The 18823-nt window shown below is 39.6% G+C and overlaps 1 protein-coding gene across 1 annotated transcript in view; it reads left to right on the plus strand.

Moving 5' to 3' along the window:
• Positions 1-226: 226 nt before the first annotated feature.
• Positions 227-18823, plus strand: part of MBNL3 (muscleblind like splicing regulator 3) — a 122865-nt gene continuing 104268 nt past the window's right edge. Inside the window, exon 1 of the mRNA XM_014593324.2 lies at positions 227-513. The gene's annotated coding sequence lies outside the window, so the exon portion shown is untranslated. The remainder of the gene's footprint in view (positions 514-18823) is intronic.

Raw genomic sequence — 18823 nt, forward strand, 5'->3', positions numbered from 1 at the left:
GCTGGGAGCCGGGGGGAGCGCTGGCGCGGGTCCCCAGTCCCCTCTCCCAGCGCGCCCGCCGGCCCCGGGAACTGGCCCCGGTGCAGTTCGGAAAAGAACATACTCTCTCCTCCGGGCCCAGAGCAGATTGGCAAAAGCACGGGGGACGGGCGGGAGAGGGGAGCGGTGGGATTGTCGCTTCCATCCGCGAGTCCGCCGGTGCGTGTCTCCAGACTTGACATTTTATACCCCACAGCGGCAGACTTGGAGCCCGGTTTCCACGTCCCAGCCCCGAAGTTATGTAGGTGGGGCGGGCTTTAATTTGCTTATATCTAATGATTTCAGGAACCTCGCTTTAAAATGGCGGCATTCAGTATACACCCCTGCTAAAGGCTCTCCCGGCACCGGGGCCACTTCGCGCAGCGCTGCTTTTGCTTCTGCAGCTAACAGATGGCATGTGCCGCTGTCGCTGCCCCTACCGCTGCCGCTGAGAGCAGGGCCCCTTAGCCTCTGGGTTTGCGCTAGCTGCACAAGGTAAGGCTGGAGAGGAGTTGGGATTTGTGAGTGACCGCTCATCTAGGAAGCCGACGGAGTTCAGTGTCTCTTAAACTTTATCTTACAGAATGGCAAAAAGACGGAAAAGTAACACCGAAACTTTATTGCGATCCTCTTCTTCCTTCTCTTTGTCGACTTTCTTCTTATCCTTGTTCTTCTTGTAATAAAGGACCTTCTTGCATGGCGTATCATCAGCAAATGCTTTTAAGGACTAATTCCCCCAGTTTCTTGCGGTATCCTAAGCGGAGTGACAGCTTCCTTGCAGAACCGCGTCTCTTCCCGCCCTGGACCAACACGTTTGGATTGTTTCATTTTCCTACTGGGGTCTGAAGGGCATGTGGATAGGTTTTAGGAGACTATTAAAAAGGTAACTTTGGCTTTTGACATTCACACAGTAAGTTTTTGTGGTTAAAAAAAAAAAAACGAAATTAAACCTAAGCTAGTAGAGAAAGTTGACACTGAGTTGATTCACTCGTGTACTTTTACAAATATTTTAGTAGACCTACTGTGTGTTTTTCTGAGACCTGTCTACGTATTGGTGTATATAGTACAACAGATGAATTTATTGCTTCTTTAATTAATGTTTTAGAGTAGTTTCTTTTTTCCTAGATATTTGTAAATTGCGCTCAGATCCCATGGCTTCTCCATATGCATACAGAGAGTCCATGAGAAGGCATCAAATAAACCCACTGCAAGATTTAATTTTGAAATGATTGGTAATTTTCTGTGTGCTGACTCCCTGGATTAATCAATAGGTCTTTGGGTGATTACTGATAAAATGGTTGGGAAACAGACTGTTAATACAGCTGTACAAATGACTAGATATAAATGCTTACTAGAATTCATCCAAGTATTGTTTTTTATTTTCCCCCCAGTGAGGTTTATCAGAGATCTCAGATTGTCCCTGATTACATACACAGTTTGTCTTTTGCTTATGCAAATCTGGTCCTTAATGTTTAAATACTGTTTAATCCTTTTTTTCTCCTAACGTGTAATCATTTCTAGGGATGCTTTCTTATTTACCCAAACTTCTCCATCTATAGCCTAAATGGGCTTTTGCCTATAGTCCATCTGGCATTATTTTACCTTGTTCACTTCCTACCTCTACCAATGCTATAGAAGCTATTTGGTTGGCAGATATTCCTGCTACTAAATTTAGCAAGTGTCTGGAAAAGGAGGAAAGAGATTGTATGGCACCTATTAAAACATGGTGAGTTTTCCTGTCTAGGTGCTGTAGTATACCTAGAAACAAGGAACAAAACTGCTTACAATGGACTTTACAGTATATTTTGTGTTCGTTTTTCAGATATTTTCTAAGGGAAATGTATGGGGCAATTGATTGTTTCACACCTGAAAGGAAAGTTCCAGAAGCAAATAGAAACTTACATTTTTGGAACAGGAGGATGACAAAGAATAACTTCTCCCTCCTTTGTGTGTGTGTGTGTGTGTGTGTGTGTGTGTGATTACATACTGAGGCCTCAGTTCAGTAGGCTTTGGTTTCTGGATGTGTTGCCTTGCTGCTGAAAGACTTCAAACAAATGCATCTTAAAAAAAATAAATAAATAACAAACCATGGGACCAGAATAGATAAGCTAAACTGATGTTTAAATCAGTTTAAACTGCTGAGGAAATTTTGTCAGTTAACATTCTATTGTCTCATATACTGATGAGATTGGAGATCTTGTATGAAAATGAGAATTTGTCAGAAAAAAATATTTTGAGAGCAAATTCATAGAGTGCTGGGCTAGAGGTGCTGACTACATGTTTTGCTCTGCTTCTAAGAACTACTTATATTTCTAATTTTCTTGCTGCTTTAAGCACTCATAATGACTCCCATGACTATTATAAAATAACTTTTTTCCCCCTCAACTGTCCACTTCAGGTATTTCACAACAGCTGCATTTTAAAAGGGACAAAAATCTATGATTAGGAACTAGTAACCCAAGTACCTTTGGTATTCCCTTGCACTCAGCTTCTACTACCCAAGTAATAATGCTTTGCTCAAAGTAGGTGCCTAATAAATGAATGTTGGATTAAAAAGAAGGTATAGTTTATAAACTCAAAGAGGAGCAGATTTTGTCCCTAGCTTTTAATTTAAACAGAAGCCATTTCATGTATTTGCAAGAATCTAAGAACTTAAAGTAGATTAAAATGCACATTCCCTTAATTATGTGCATTCTGTCAGTATTTGCCTCAAATGTGTTCTCTTGCCCTCTCATCTTCCAGGCACTTGTGTAATTCATCCTTTTGACCAGTAGGTGTATTATCATCTGTCTTGGTTGACAATATGCAAAAGTAATCACAGAAGTTTAGGAATAAAAACAGGTTTTGTCTTTTGAGAAGCTCTACCATACTGTACATGCTGAAACAGTAACCGTCTCTTAGCTGTTGTGCAGATGTTGACAATATAGTTTGAAGCACAATTTTGTTCTCTACCCAGCTGTCTTTAATTGTGAGGGAGGAGGGAAGAAGAAGAAGAAGAAGGAGAAGAAGGAGAAGAAGGGAGAAACCCTAAAGTGATGAAGATTTCATTCATGAATTTGTACACTTATCCTGCTTATATCCAATAAATTCAGAAAGGTGACAGACTTTTTTTGTTTTGAAATACATAATGTTGTCTGATAGGATTGCAAACAGGGATTGGGATATGGCATACAAGAATAAGTTACAGCACATGCTTGACAAATAATTTGATCCTGTAATTAAAGTTAGATAATAACTGCTGCTATGTTAAAACTATCAATTGTCCTCAAGAGCATCCTGGCTACATTCACCTTTTTAAAAAAAGAATGATTAATTTTATTTATTTATTATTATTATTTTCCAAATTTGACCAGAGAAAGAAAGTGAGAAAGCAAGCTGCCAAGTCTTGGACTCGAACAGTGATCAGCTATGTGGTTGCCTCAACCATCAGGTCACCTGCTGACCCTACTACACTCACCTTCTAACTTCACTGAGCTTCTCCTATGCTCTATGAGTTTTCCTATGAGTGATTACCTAGACTTTGCAACAAAGTTGGACAAATGGATAGTCCCCATTATAAATATTTGTGATGTCAAGAAAATAAAAATCAGAAGTTGTGTTTCTTTGTAGGATTTGTAGGATTTTCTAACTCTCTCTAGGTGTGATACAACTCTTACTTCAAAAATAGAGAAAGAAACCCAAATTTCAGATAAAATGAGGTGGACAATTCCCTTCTAAGAGAATAAAATTGAAGCAAGTAATTTGTAAACTAACTAGACAACCAACAGACATGAATTATAGACCAAAAAGAAAACAGTTAAATCTGTATTAATGTGGGCTTTTAGATCTCGAAGAAACCATACAGCTCCATAGCATCCTACTCTTCCTGCATGGTGATATATTGAGTCAAGGTAGCCAAATGACAAAGCTATAAAGGCAACTTTGAGAATTAGGATAAATAAGGCATCAATTACCTTATCGGATGTTAATGATATATATCCACATGACTGAAACGGATCAGAAAATATTGTTTTCAGGTCATTCTAGTAGTGAAGACAACATAAATGACTGTACATCAAACTGCGGAGAAATAGAATTAATATACAGATTTACTTTGGTGCAAAAAACTTTTAAGAATCTATGCATAGTTCTTCATAATACGCATTTTCATTAAGTTTTTTGAAGATCCCTTTATAAATCCACCATTGAGTTCTATTTGGCATTATTGGGTTGTCAGAAAAGTCATGATGCATTTTGTATAGAAAAACACAGAAAAGTATGTCATGACTTTTTACACAGCCCATTACACTGAGAAATAGTGTTTTTAAAGGAATGAGGGGGAAAATAATACGATCTGAGAAATGGAACCTGATCATTTTTATTTGGATGATAAAAGTACTCCTAAGTTACCTGGGCACACAAACACACATGTGCATGAGTGTACAAATTACTGGTTAGGTTATAGTAATTTATATAGCCACATATTTATATCATCCTGGAAAATTACAGAAAAATACCTATGTTTTAATAATATTTCTCCAATTCTAAGAATGAAAGGAAAGAAGTTTTACAATAAATATTTGACATAAGAGTGTCTCTCTGAGACTCAGGAAGCTCTTCTGAGAGCCTGGGGCTTCTGAATGGTCAACTGTAGGCAGTTAACTTTTAGAAAAAAGATGCATTACTCAGAACTCAAGATAAAGCAAGAATGAAAGGAAATTTGATTTAAATGTGTGTATGTGTATGAATAAGTGTGTGTGTGTATGTGTGTGTATGTAGTGTGTGTATCTAGGTATATGTATGCATATACTCCCTGTATATGTTGCTTTTCTTTTTCCTTTTTTTTTTTTTTTTGCTTTAGGGCGCGTGCGCTCAACAGACAGAGACAGACCAGAAAGCAAGAAATCACCCCCCAGGGGGGATGGACACGCCACAATCCCTTCTCCTCCACTCTCCTCTTGGGATCTTGGGCACACACGCACACGTGCCCAGCGTGAGTTTTAAACCACCGAGTCCGGGACGGGAACTGTGGTCGACTACGTGGGAGTCCAGCGACAGCCATTACGCTAACTGCTGGTCCCTATATGTTGCTTTTCTTTTTCCTTTTTTTTTTTTTTTGCTTTAGGGCGCGTGCGCTCAACAGACAGAGACAGACCAGAAAGCAAGAAATCACCCCCCAGGGGGGATGGACACGCCACAATCCCTTCTCCTCCACTCTCCTCTTGGGATCTTGGGCACACACGCACACGTGCCCAGCGTGAGTTTTAAACCACCGAGTCCGGGACGGGAACTGTGGTCGACTACGTGGGAGTCCAGCGACAGCCATTACGCTAACTGCTGGTCCCTATATGTTGCTTTTCTTTTTCCTTTTTTTTTTTTTTTGCTTTAGGGCGCGTGCGCTCAACAGACAGAGACAGACCAGAAAGCAAGAAATCACCCCCCAGGGGGGATGGACACGCCACAATCCCTTCTCCTCCACTCTCCTCTTGGGATCTTGGGCACACACGCACACGTGCCCAGCGTGAGTTTTAAACCACCGAGTCCGGGACGGGAACTGTGGTCGACTACGTGGGAGTCCAGCGACAGCCATTACGCTAACTGCTGGTCCCTATATGTTGCTTTTCTTTTTCCTTTTTTTTTTTTTTTGCTTTAGGGCGCGTGCGCTCAACAGACAGAGACAGACCAGAAAGCAAGAAATCACCCCCCAGGGGGGATGGACACGCCACAATCCCTTCTCCTCCACTCTCCTCTTGGGATCTTGGGCACACACGCACACGTGCCCAGCGTGAGTTTTAAACCACCGAGTCCGGGACGGGAACTGTGGTCGACTACGTGGGAGTCCAGCGACAGCCATTACGCTAACTGCTGGTCCCTATATGTTGCTTTTCTTTTTCCTTTTTTTTTTTTTTTGCTTTAGGGCGCGTGCGCTCAACAGACAGAGACAGACCAGAAAGCAAGAAATCACCCCCCAGGGGGGATGGACACGCCACAATCCCTTCTCCTCCACTCTCCTCTTGGGATCTTGGGCACACACGCACACGTGCCCAGCGTGAGTTTTAAACCACCGAGTCCGGGACGGGAACTGTGGTCGACTACGTGGGAGTCCAGCGACAGCCATTACGCTAACTGCTGGTCCCTATATGTTGCTTTTCTTTTTCCTTTTTTTTTTTTTTTGCTTTAGGGCGCGTGCGCTCAACAGACAGAGACAGACCAGAAAGCAAGAAATCACCCCCCAGGGGGGATGGACACGCCACAATCCCTTCTCCTCCACTCTCCTCTTGGGATCTTGGGCACACACGCACACGTGCCCAGCGTGAGTTTTAAACCACCGAGTCCGGGACGGGAACTGTGGTCGACTACGTGGGAGTCCAGCGACAGCCATTACGCTAACTGCTGGTCCCTATATGTTGCTTTTCTTTTTCCTTTTTTTTTTTTTTTGCTTTAGGGCGCGTGCGCTCAACAGACAGAGACAGACCAGAAAGCAAGAAATCACCCCCCAGGGGGGATGGACACGCCACAATCCCTTCTCCTCCACTCTCCTCTTGGGATCTTGGGCACACACGCACACGTGCCCAGCGTGAGTTTTAAACCACCGAGTCCGGGACGGGAACTGTGGTCGACTACGTGGGAGTCCAGCGACAGCCATTACGCTAACTGCTGGTCCCTATATGTTGCTTTTCTTTTTCCTTTTTTTTTTTTTTTGCTTTAGGGCGCGTGCGCTCAACAGACAGAGACAGACCAGAAAGCAAGAAATCACCCCCCAGGGGGGATGGACACGCCACAATCCCTTCTCCTCCACTCTCCTCTTGGGATCTTGGGCACACACGCACACGTGCCCAGCGTGAGTTTTAAACCACCGAGTCCGGGACGGGAACTGTGGTCGACTACGTGGGAGTCCAGCGACAGCCATTACGCTAACTGCTGGTCCCTATATGTTGCTTTTCAAGAGGTTCAGGCATAGTAATACCAGAACACTTTTTATCAGCCATGAGAACAAAGTACCAAGGACTAAAAAGAGCCTGATTAGAGATTTAGGACTCATTAGTCATGCTTGTTAAAATATTATGTCCACTCTGAAGTCCTACATGCACCAGCATTAAGGTGGCTTATGAGAAGAAAGAATTACTTGTTTCTGCTTTTAGGCAAGAGTCTGTTTTCTACTTGTAGAGTCAGTGAACTCCAAGGGCCCAGAAAGAAAAGGCCTCCCATTGAGAAAAGGCAGTCTGAACAGAAATGCTGGGGACTGGCACTAGAGACTTCCAGCAGGCTATTTGATCTACTTAGGCCATGGGAGCATCCTAGAGACAGACAGTTTGCTGGATTTTGATTTAATTTTGAATCATGCAAATTGGCTTAAAGTTGTCCCATCAAGTTCTTTAAATCCTGAGCTACTTGGCTTTGCTTGCAACTAGTGTGGAAATTTGAGAAAGGTCTCTTCAGTTTCATTCAGGTTTCCTTGTTTGTACCAGTAACTCATCATTAGACAGGTGGCTGACTCTCTACCGCATATCCCCAGTGCCTGGTACATACAGGCATAGTATGGTAACAACAAAAAGAGAGTTAAATAAATGAAAGAGTCGATTAGTCTTTCTAACTTGTTCTTGCATTTTATGAACATTATTCTGTGATTTCAGGCAACATGATTTTCAATTTTAATTGACTGAGAAAAAACAACAGACTGAACACTAGATTGTGCTGCAGAAGTTCACAGTGATAGCTCTAACAAGTTCAGGGAGAAGGAGATAGTGGCTGCCTTTGGGCTGAGACTGCAAGGACTGGCTGAAAGTCAGCTGCTGTTTTTCTGTCACATGTAGTTGTATTTTGTAGACCTCTTACACATCCCAGGGAACTCAGTCTTTGACATCAAGTTAGGTAGAAACAGTTCTTTAAATTGTTCCACCAAATAAAAAAGGAAGAAAATAAATACTGTGAATTGAGTGCCTGTCATGTAAAGTTTAAAAAGTGATGAAATCACAGACGAAACCCAAAAAGGACACTGAGCTGTCTCATTTTCAGTCAGACACTTGATTGCCCATTTAGAGGCTGGATTTGCATAGGTTTTTACTTACCAAGATACAGGTGTGAATAGTGCCTCTTTTTACTGTATCCAGAAAGCAAAGTCTACACAGTAGAAGAGACAAGAACTGCCATTTCAGATCCACTACAATCATCTTTTGTGCCCAGAGGACCATCTTCCTGAGGTACAGCTCTTGCAGTTTCTCCTCTACAGCACTATGAAGAAATCAGACCAGAGATGTGTTGGGGAGTGGGATGGGAAGGGTGGCCTTTTAGCAAAGTGAGAGAGAGAAAGAGCCAGAGACCTCACATTTCACCTTTTGATTTGTAGTCTTCCACCTTTTTGCAAGAAAGCACTTGTGTATAATATTAGCTTGGGCATATATCCCATAGTATGAATTTTTTTTTCATTTGCTTTATAAGCTGGAGAAAATGTGATTGTCACATCCTATTAAGGTGGCTGCTTTCTTAAGATGCTTTCTTAAGATTGGATTCATAGTCCTACAATGTTTTTCTTTTTTTTTTTTTTTTTTTTTTTGAGTTCTAGTTAAAATATATAGAGACAAATTCAACAAGACCCATGGCTCACGGTGGGGATCATATTTCACCTCAGCTCTCAACTGAAGCATTGGCATTTGTCCTGGGAAAAGTAGGCACTCAATAAATGGTCTGACTATGGGTGCCGTTTGCTAATTTGTTAAAGGGCACATTGATGTTCTTTAGAATTCAAGCTATTTGTGATTGATGAGGATCCCAAAGAAGTGTATGTGATCGGTGGTGGTGGTGATGATGGGGGGCAGTGGCTTTTTTTTTTTTTTTCAGAGTGACTTGGGAAACATCTAAATTCACAACTTGCTTATGTCAGTGTTTTTCTCCAAGAAATTGAACAGCATGAAGAGAAACCTTATTAGCTCATCCAAAAGTATGAAGTGAAACAGAAGGAACCTGAGAGAGTCATATTTTATATCTAAGGGTTTCAAAATATGTAAAATCTTGGGAGGAAGCTGGGGCGTCTTGCCTGTGGAACCCGATCCATTTCTTGAATGCCCATATTGGTAGACTCTGTGGAAGAGGTTGTGGCAGCAGTGCCCTGTTCGCTTTCTGAAGCCAGGGTCCACCTGGACTCAAATTGGCAGGCTAACTAAGGGCGTGTATTTTTGAGAAAGACCTTGGATGTTGGCGGGACTTTTGACTGAGTAGCTGCCCTCTACCATCTATTAATCCTCTTTCTCAGAGAGATAAACTTAGTTTTGCCAGAGATTTATTGTGCATGCTGAGTGATTCTATATAGCAGCGTTACTATAGCAAAATGCTTTTACTTTCTTGCTGAAACTCCCCCTGCAAAGCTTGGTTGTGATTGAGAAGTTGACAGGCTGGAGAAATTTGACCTAGGGCTTGGCATTTCACAGTGCTGGAAAAAGACAAAAATATCTCTCTGTTTTGTGGAGAGCGTGATAGGAATAATAGGATCTAAAATACGATTTAATTAGAAAGTTCTCATAAATGCACATCCATTGAACTTACATTTTGTGGGATGATAGTGATGATAATGTGAGAGACAGAGGAAAGAAGAAAGGAGGAACAACTTTAAGAAACTAGTTCTCTGGGATATTGTGGTGTGCAGTTGTATCACCTACTAAGCAGGTGCATGAAGGCTATGGTTCTGAACGTTGATTCTCAATTATCAGGAACCGGCTAGGTTATCTAATACCTAATTCTAAGTACTTTTAGTAAAGTACTCTGTTACTTTTGTATTCAGTATAATGCAGAAATTCAAGTGACTGGGTGTTTGGCCTGTGCTAAGTAATGTTTTTTTCAAAAAGTAGTATTTTTCACTTTCAAGTATAGACTTTCTTGTTGTCTTGTGCCTATACTTGAAAAATCTCTGCAATATTTTTAGCCATCTAAGAAAGCAGTTCAGACAGAAGCACTCAGAAATGGTGACAAGTAATGACAGGAAATGTTGGTTGCATTGATCTCCATCATAACTTAGTAAGATGACAGCTGGCTGATTTGTTTTTAACTTCACATTTAGGGGCTCTTTGGGTCAAAAGTAGTTGTGTTTTCCATATAGAGGTGTCTTTTCTGCCTCATTCTATAAGGCCATGATAAGTCTGTCACTGGACTACATTTTTTGTATATTTTATAGACTGTATCATGTGGTTTGAGTTTAATTTGGAAGGCAGGGCTTTTATAATCAAGACCCTCCTCCCCCACATGTGGATATATGTAGTTTGGAGTCTGGGATTACATGGGCCTTCTAAACTTTATGGCTTTACACAATAGTGATTGCTGAGGAGGGCATTTCCTGCCACATAATGACTGGTTGGAAGGACCAACAGTCCAAATACAAGGAGAGAGGACCATTCCTTAAATGTCATGAAGGGACTAGGTCACTTTTCTCATGAAGTATTGAGAAAGCAAAACCACATTCTGTCCTTTGAAGTGGGCAGAGCTAGATATGGATGTGGTGTCTCCTAGTGTGGAGAATAAAACTTTTCCTGATATAGACAAGCTGACTCTCTCATAGGATGCCAAGTCAGAACTTGGATGGGGAAGGCATTTCCTTTAGATTGATGGCCCAGTGGAGAGGGGCCAAATAAAGAGGGTCCAAACATGCTCAACGTAGAGGTGTTAGAACTACTTTAAATACATTTAAGATCACATGATTGAATTTCCTAATTGGCTGAATAACTGATCACTAGTAATGTAAATAAAAATTTGGAAAGGATTGGGAAGAATGATCTTTTTACAGGATCAATTTAACAGGGTACATATATTGTGTTTTGATCCCCTAATATAATAAAGGTAAATAATATACATGAAGAATGCTTTGCTTTGGGGGGAAGAACATTTGAGGGCTGTAATATTAACCATTTAACCCATGACATTTCCAGGGAACAGTTTTGTCTCCAATATAATTCTTGCCTGCTATAAAGCAGCTGAGGTGTGAAGAGTTTGACACTGATTTAGAGCAAAAACAGAATAAGATTGAGGCTGGGTTCACATCCAGGAATCCCTGACTTCCTAGCCTGTCCTTCACTCCCTTCACTTAAGCTTTCATATGCCCAAAAGCTAAATGTTTATAAAAGATAAATATCTGTTCTGAGTTCTTTAGTAGGTACCTCCACATAAAGGAGGTTGTGTAACACCCTGATCTCCTCCCACTCCGAAACTTGATTTGGTCTTTTTACCTTGAAATTTTAACTTATTTCATATCATCCATATTTGGTGGAGTGGCTGGGTGGCAGAAGTGGACTGGACCTCTAAAATAGAGGCAATCACTGAAGGCCAGACACCTGGATTTCTTCATGGGATGGAGTAGTCTGTCACATTCAGAATGAACCAAATGTTAAGTTTCATTTTTGAGTCTGGTAAATGTCATTATATGCTTTTTAAATATTCAGTAATCCAGGGGTTGCTGGTCATTACCAGTTCACAAAAATGAAAGGCTTTTTGAAGTTTAAAATACTCTATAAATAAACTGTATACGCATTACCGTTAATATTAGATGATGCCTCACCCAGATTTATAAACAAAAAAGTGACCGATGAGAGAAAAGAATATTTTCCCAAGCATGATTTTATTTTTCAAACATGCTTAAGTTTGAATGTTAAGCTACAGTAAAATTTTGTTAGCTCAGATTAAAGATAATATTCCATTTACGAAATGTTTCTGACTAAGAGTAAATGAGGTTTTCCTAAGTAGATGTCCTATTGGTCTAAATATTAACATTCATTTGTAATTAGCACATCTGTATTTAAATAATAATCCAAAAATCTTAGAAGTGTGTCCTAAGATGTTAAATACTCTTTTCATCTTCTTGACATTGCTCTTTTGTTTGGCAAACCCTATCTTTATAGGTAATCTAAAAATATGCTTCAAACTGGTTCAGACTCAGTTACCACATTCTGAATGAGTATCATCAAAATTAATGAAGATATACCCTACTGTAGTTAGAGCCAGCAACACTACCTAGTGGGAATAGAAAAGTTTATTTGTTCTGTCACTGTACTTCTCAAGTGGTAGGCAACAACTCACTAGTGAATAATGAAATCCATTGAGTAGGTTGTGACTAGCATTTCTTTTACACAAAATTCCATAAAATAAACTAAGAAAATATCAGAATGTATAGTAAGGTTAGGTATTTTCGGTGAGACTTATTCAAATCCATGCACATACATACTGAGTTAGGATGTAAAGTGTGTTTCTTACTATTTGTTGCTGCCAAATAGGTTTAAAAATCAGTGTTTTAGTGGGTATTATTTCAAACTGAATCAGAAATATGTTTCCTCATTTATCAAGGGGAAAGTGGTCAAGGGATGCTGAGGGGTTTGGTGCTTACTTATTCAGAGAGATTGGCTAAGTTCCTTCATAGTTGATGAATCTGTTTTTCAAACTGAGTTGTGAGATATATTGCTAACAGGTATGCTATAAAATGTAATGTTTAAGGTTTTTTCGTAGTCCTGAAAGGAGAAACTTTATGTAAATATGATGTTAATTTATCAAGTGGTATTTCAGAAAATAAAACTAGCTAAGCACAAAAACAAAAAAAAAGATGTCTTAAAAAATAACAACTAAAAATCTCAGGATAGTTGGATATTGGATATGAGGTAGCTCTAGTGGCACTAGTATTTTCTAAATGTTTTAAATGAATAGAAAAAACCTAGCTTTTATAGATTAATTAAATGTATGTTAACGGGGTTCAAAAAATTATATCGGTTTTTACAAATTAAAAAGGTCATATCAAAAGAACACATGGGGACCAGCAGTTAGTGTAATGGCTATGTCGCTGAACTCCCATGTAGCCAACCATGGTTCGAGTTCCAGACCCGGTGGCTCACGCCGGGCACGTGTGCGTGCGTGCCCAAGATCCCAAGAGGAGAATGGAGGAGAAGGGATTGTGGCGGGGCCATCCCCCCTGGTGATTTCTTTCTTTCTGTCTCTCTGTCTCTCTCTGTCTGTCTGGCGAGCACACATGTCCTATAGCATAAACCTCTCAAAAAAAATAAAAAAAAGAACATATGTTTGCAAGATGAAAACAAACTGATTCATAAATATAAATGTACACATTTACCATAAGCTGAAACAAAACCTGCAGGCAGCAATCTTTTTCTGCAATGAGCACAGACACACTTTAAGATTAATTTAAAATTGTAGACTGGAGGTACAAGCCTGTGAATGCCTGTTAAATACACTGAGGATATTAATGGGTGTGATTATACAAATAAGACAAATAACCTTGGGCCAGCTGGTGGTATGATGTTTAATGTGGCTGGAGCCCCCATGGCCAACTGTATTCTGGTCCTAAATTGGGCAGCTTGAAAAATGCACTAGGCACATGTGCATGCATGCCCCAAACTGCTAAAGGAGAATGGAGGAGAAAGGATTGTGCCTGACCATCCCAAATGGGGAGAGGGGTGCTTTCTCTCTCTCTCTCTTTCTCTCTCTCTCTGCGCTTGTCTCTGGCGAGCACACACACCCTCTAACAAATTAAAAGAATATAGTAAGCTTATATCCTTTTCAAAAATTTATTTTGTATTGATGAATATTGAGCCCAGTACTAGGGACAAAAATTTACTCATGCAACCAGATTAAGTACTGAGTACAATCTGTTAGGAGATTTGGAATCTTAGAAGTCTGGACAATTTGTGCATATTCCTTGAATTACATTCTTGTTAGGGAGAGGACAATATTACCTTCTAAGGTACCAAAGTAGTAAGGTAGGATCACGAGGTTCTTGACTTCACCGTCCTTCCTTTCCCAGTTCTCTCCCAGTGCCATTAAAACACCCCAACATGTTGAATTCATTCCCCAAGGTCTCTTGCAGACATCCTTCAGAGCCTCATGTCAGTGCTGCGATCCCAACTCTGAGGACTTGAAATACATTTAGGCTTTTTGTCATAGATATTTAAATGTTAAACCTAAGTTACTACACTGAAAATAAAAGATAATCTCAGCTTTAACGAGGAAGTAAAGAAACCCCGATTGTACATGAGTTTATATCTTCCTCAGACAACTTTTTCTGTTCTTCACAAGAACAGAAGAGACTACACATCTAATGGTTGTGTGAAATGTAAAAGCAAGTAAGCACCATAATAAAGGGTTACACCGTTGAGCCCTTCCCCCACAAAAACCCATGCTATATACATTATTGTATTCATGAAGATAAAAACTAAACATAGTTGATGGACAAAATTCCATCCATTTCTGTGGTCTCTTTTAACTCCCACTTATAAAATGTTAAATCTGTTTAGAAAGCAATAATAGGTATAAAATGGGAATAGAGAAGTCCTTTACCTATAGCACCTATTTCATTATAAATAACACACACAGAGTAGCACAGAGTAGGTCAAATAAGGTGTGAGTGATTTGAGTTTGGAATTTTCAGCTGTGGCAAGCATATAGTTGGTTGTGTGTTTTAGGCAAACAAACGTAGGCATTGTTTTGGGGTATCAGCTGCTTTTTCACCTAAATCTTCTGGGGTTTTTGGTCATAGGCTACTTGGTAAACTGATAGTGATAAGCCAAACCTATGCGAGAGGTTGTGCTAAACCCAACTAAACCCTAAGCTATCATTCATTTCACACAGCATCCTAGCTTTTCATGATCTGTTTGGGAAATGTTATGATCTATTGTGTAACACACCTTGGAAATTACATTTGAAAATTTCAAATATACACAGAACTCAAGACCTTTGACAGGTGAATTTATTTTGTTTATTATGAGTGGAAATTCCCCTCAGGATACAGTGAGACTGTGGGGGCATACTTTCTTCTAGAATGTAGGAGGAAGAAGGAAGGGGAGAAGGCAGATGTGAAATTTACTAGTCTGTTGCTTAGATAATCCCTTATCCACATTCCTCATTTCCATGGAACCCTATTGGCCAAAAGAGAGTAAAGATGTTGATATTGCTGTTAGCAGAATTTTTCCTCAGTGATAAGTGAGGAAAACCCCCTAGTCTCAAGAATTGCAGCCATTAGCACTTTGAGGAAGCCTGCAATGATTGGATGTTTTCAAATTAAATTAAAAAATAAATAAGTAAAAAGCTTGATCATGCCAGCTCCAGGAGAGAAGTTCTTACTCATGTTGTTTCTCATGTTGGATAATAATAAAGCACATCATAACAACACAAAATATCTTCTTGCAATGGCAGGCTTCTTTAAAGTGAAGAGAAGTTGGATTTCCTTGCATTGTTATAAAAGGAGTCTTAGGAAGCATACATCCAGACTTCTGAGGCTTCATACTTTTACTTTCCAGAGCAGCACAGATTTCAGAAGTAGGAAGTCAGAAAATAACATTGACACCTATTGCTTTTGTGCAATTAAAGACCCCTTTCTGACTTGTTTGGCATGAATAGCGGTATAGTATTAGCCATATAAGATGCTAGAAGCCCCGGCTGTCCCTTGACATTTCCTTATGCTGGCAGACCCAGGCAAGGTGACAATGGCACTTGCAGCACTTGGGTGGCAGCAGAAGCAGTGTTTATAACCACCTTCACCTTCAGGAATGTATTATACTTTTAAATCAATCTTAATATCTGAAGGCAGGAGTTTATATATAGGAATAAAATTTGAACCCCCGTTTTCACACCCAATAAAAATGTCCTATAATAGGTGTTTATTCAGAGTCAACTGACATTTATTGAACAATTACTGTATGCCAGATGCTCTGCTAGGTACTTGTATTTTGTTATGAGAAAATTTCCTTTAGTTATGAAATACAGTTGGTTCTAGCCAGGTAAGTACTCTCTTTGGCATCTAATAAGCATTGGGCTTAAAATAATACATCTTTGCATACACACATTTTATGTACAGTCCAACCCCCGTCCAACACACATCATCTTCATCATTTGGGGACTGTCTCATGGCCCATGGCCCACCTCTTCCATCAGTAAAGACATTATTTCTTTATAAGTGAAGCTGGCACTAATCTCTTACCTATATTGGTGTAACAAAAGGGTTATTTGAATATATGCTGAATGATGCTAAAGTAGAATGTAAAAAAATAGAGGAAGAGACTTGAGAGGTGGATGAAGAGCATGAAATAATGTAGAATAAAGTGCTAGTGAAGCCATGTAGAATAATTCAGGGAAAAATTGGAATAAATTTGTCCAGTAAGCACAGAAAATAACAGTGCCAGAGATTTTCAATCTCTTACCCCTAAGAATGGCCAAAATAGGCCCAGGACAGCAATAGAGAAAAAGTCTTTTTGTGTTGCAGAAGCAAAGGAGAAAATTTCTAGAAGAGGGGACCATGAATAACACAGAATCATGTAAGTTAAGGCCACTAGTTTTAGCATTTAAGAGGTTGTTGTTGACTTTTTAGAGGCCAGAAAGCTAGTTTACAGTGGATTGAGAAATAAATGAAAAGTTGGAAAATGAAAATGGTAATGATGACTTTTTTGAGATATTTGATGATGAAGGATAAGAAATATTAGAACTTTACAATGATATTAGATTACGGAAAAGTAGGGTTGTCTTGTTTTTTAGGGTAAGGGTGACTTAGATGTGCTTAATGACTGATGAGAAGGAGATAAAAGTGAATACAAAAAGTGTTTTCTGGGCTGGCCCTTAGCGTAATGGTTGAGGGAGCTAGATCCTACATGGACAACTATGGTTTGAATCTGGGCCCCTATGGTGTTTAGTGGGTATGCCCCAAATCCTGACAGGATGGAGAAATGATACAGCCTGACTACACCCCCATATTGGGATTTTCTCTCTCTCTCTGTGTGTGTGTGTGTGTGTGTGTGTGTGTGTGTGTGTGTATGCCCTCTGGCAAAAAAAAGTGTCCAGCACAAAACATGTGTTGAGTGGCTATCCTCCTTTCCCAATACCTTTGTTAATAGTCAAGATGTTATTTATGCAGTCTGATTAAATAATCTGTGCAGAACTTTAGTGAACCTGAGTCTGAGGTCCTGTTTATTATTTTTGCCCTAAAGGTAGAGGATTAAGCTTGTCATAAAAGAACTGGAATAGATTTGAATCCTCCCCCCAAAAAAGTGGAATTCAGCCAAAATAACAGATAAGATTGTTTTTAATTGGCTTCAGAGACAGGAGAGTGCTACTGAATTAGTGAAAATATGAATGACATCTTTTTATAGTTCAGAATCAATGAAAATGGAAGAGGGTAGAGAAAGCTATCAAATAAATAATTCAATGTGTAATTAAAAAAAAAAAAAAATTCAGGGCCAGGTTCAATTCCCTTCCTTTTAATCATCTTCCCTGTTCTGTCTTCTAGAATATATTTTTATTCCTCCTTTCTCTGAGGTTGATGATCATTTGTACAGAATATCACTTAAGCCTTGAACTTAATATCTAGATTGACTCTGGTGAAAGAGAAAAGCATTGTGGGACCAGCAGTTAGCATTCTGGCTATGTCGCTGGTCTCCCATGTAGTTGACCATGGTTCGAGTCCTGGACCCAGTTGCTTAAACTCAACACTGGGCGCGTGTGTGTGTGTGTGTGTGTGTGTGTGCGCAAGAGATCCCAAGAGGAGAATGGAGAAGGGACTGAGGCATGGTGATCCCCCCTGGGGGGTGATTTCTCACTTTCTGTTTCTCTGTCTCTCTCTTTCCTGGCAGCACACGTGCCCTATAGCAAAAACCTCTTAAAAAAAATTAAAGAGAGAAAGCATTGCCTCATCAATGCTCTGTAAATTCCTTTTTAACTATGAATGTTGCAATTTTTGTTACATGTTGGAAAACTTAAGCCTTTGAAGTTATTATAGAGGTAAAAATAATCTAAACCAGTGTTTCCCAAACTGCATTTATTTTGTCACATATTCCAAGGGGGGGAGAAGAGTTCTTAGGTAAAACATCTCAGAATTGATGGTTGAAATGAATATCACATTCTGAGGACTAAATTCCGTTAAAGCTGCGTTTTCAAGATGTGTATATGTATGTGTGCACGTGCACACTCACCTGCATACTTCTAAATTACAGCATTTGGATTTTTATGTTGCATTTCAAGTTACTGTGAAAGCATTTATAGTTTATAAGAATTTAAGAAAACTTTTATCAATAATAATCAGAGGGACCAGCAGATGGCATAGCAGTTAACGTTGCTGGACTTTCACATGGCCATCCGTGGTTCGAGTTCCAGACCGGATGGCTTCAAAATCATGCTGGGTGAATGTGGGTGCATGCCCAAGGTCCTGAGAAGAGAATGGAGAAGGGCCATTACATCTGGAGGATTATTTCTCACATTCTGTCTGTCTCTCTCTGTTTTTCCATGTGCTCTATAGCAAAAATATCTCTCTTAAAAAAATAAAAAAAGGAAAAGGAAAAGAAAGGAATCCAAATAGTTTAATGACATCTTCATGCCAAAAGGACACATTGCACCAAATCAACAGTAATTCCGATGAAAAGATTTCACCCATGCCAGGGAGAAATGTTTGTTAAATGCATTTCAAAAATGACTACAGAAATTTTACTTTTAATGTCTTGTTTATGACTTCTGGTTTAAATTTCTTCCTTACCATTTTACACTCTAGAAAATGGATTTTTATAGTGTACTAAATAGAGAAGCAAACCAAACTGTTTCACATTTAAGTTATTGCGGTTATCCTTTTACTTTGTTTTAAGGAAAAATATTCAGCAGATCCTAACTCTGAAATAATAGCATGAATGGGCTTATTAAGCCTGAGATCAACAATTTGGGCACTATTTGCTTGATAATTGGAAGGACTGCCAAAGAAGGCAAGTTCATATAGTTGGTATAAATAAGGGCTATTGTTTTGAGGGAATCAAACAGCTTGGTAATCAAGTTGTGAACATAGTGTGTTCCCTTCTTAATTAATTTAGCCTGCTGC

The sequence above is a fragment of the Tupaia chinensis genome, unplaced genomic scaffold (genome assembly GCF_000334495.1).
Source record: "Tupaia chinensis unplaced genomic scaffold, TupChi_1.0 Scaffold140308_1, whole genome shotgun sequence".
Lineage (NCBI taxonomy): Eukaryota > Metazoa > Chordata > Mammalia > Scandentia > Tupaiidae > Tupaia > Tupaia belangeri.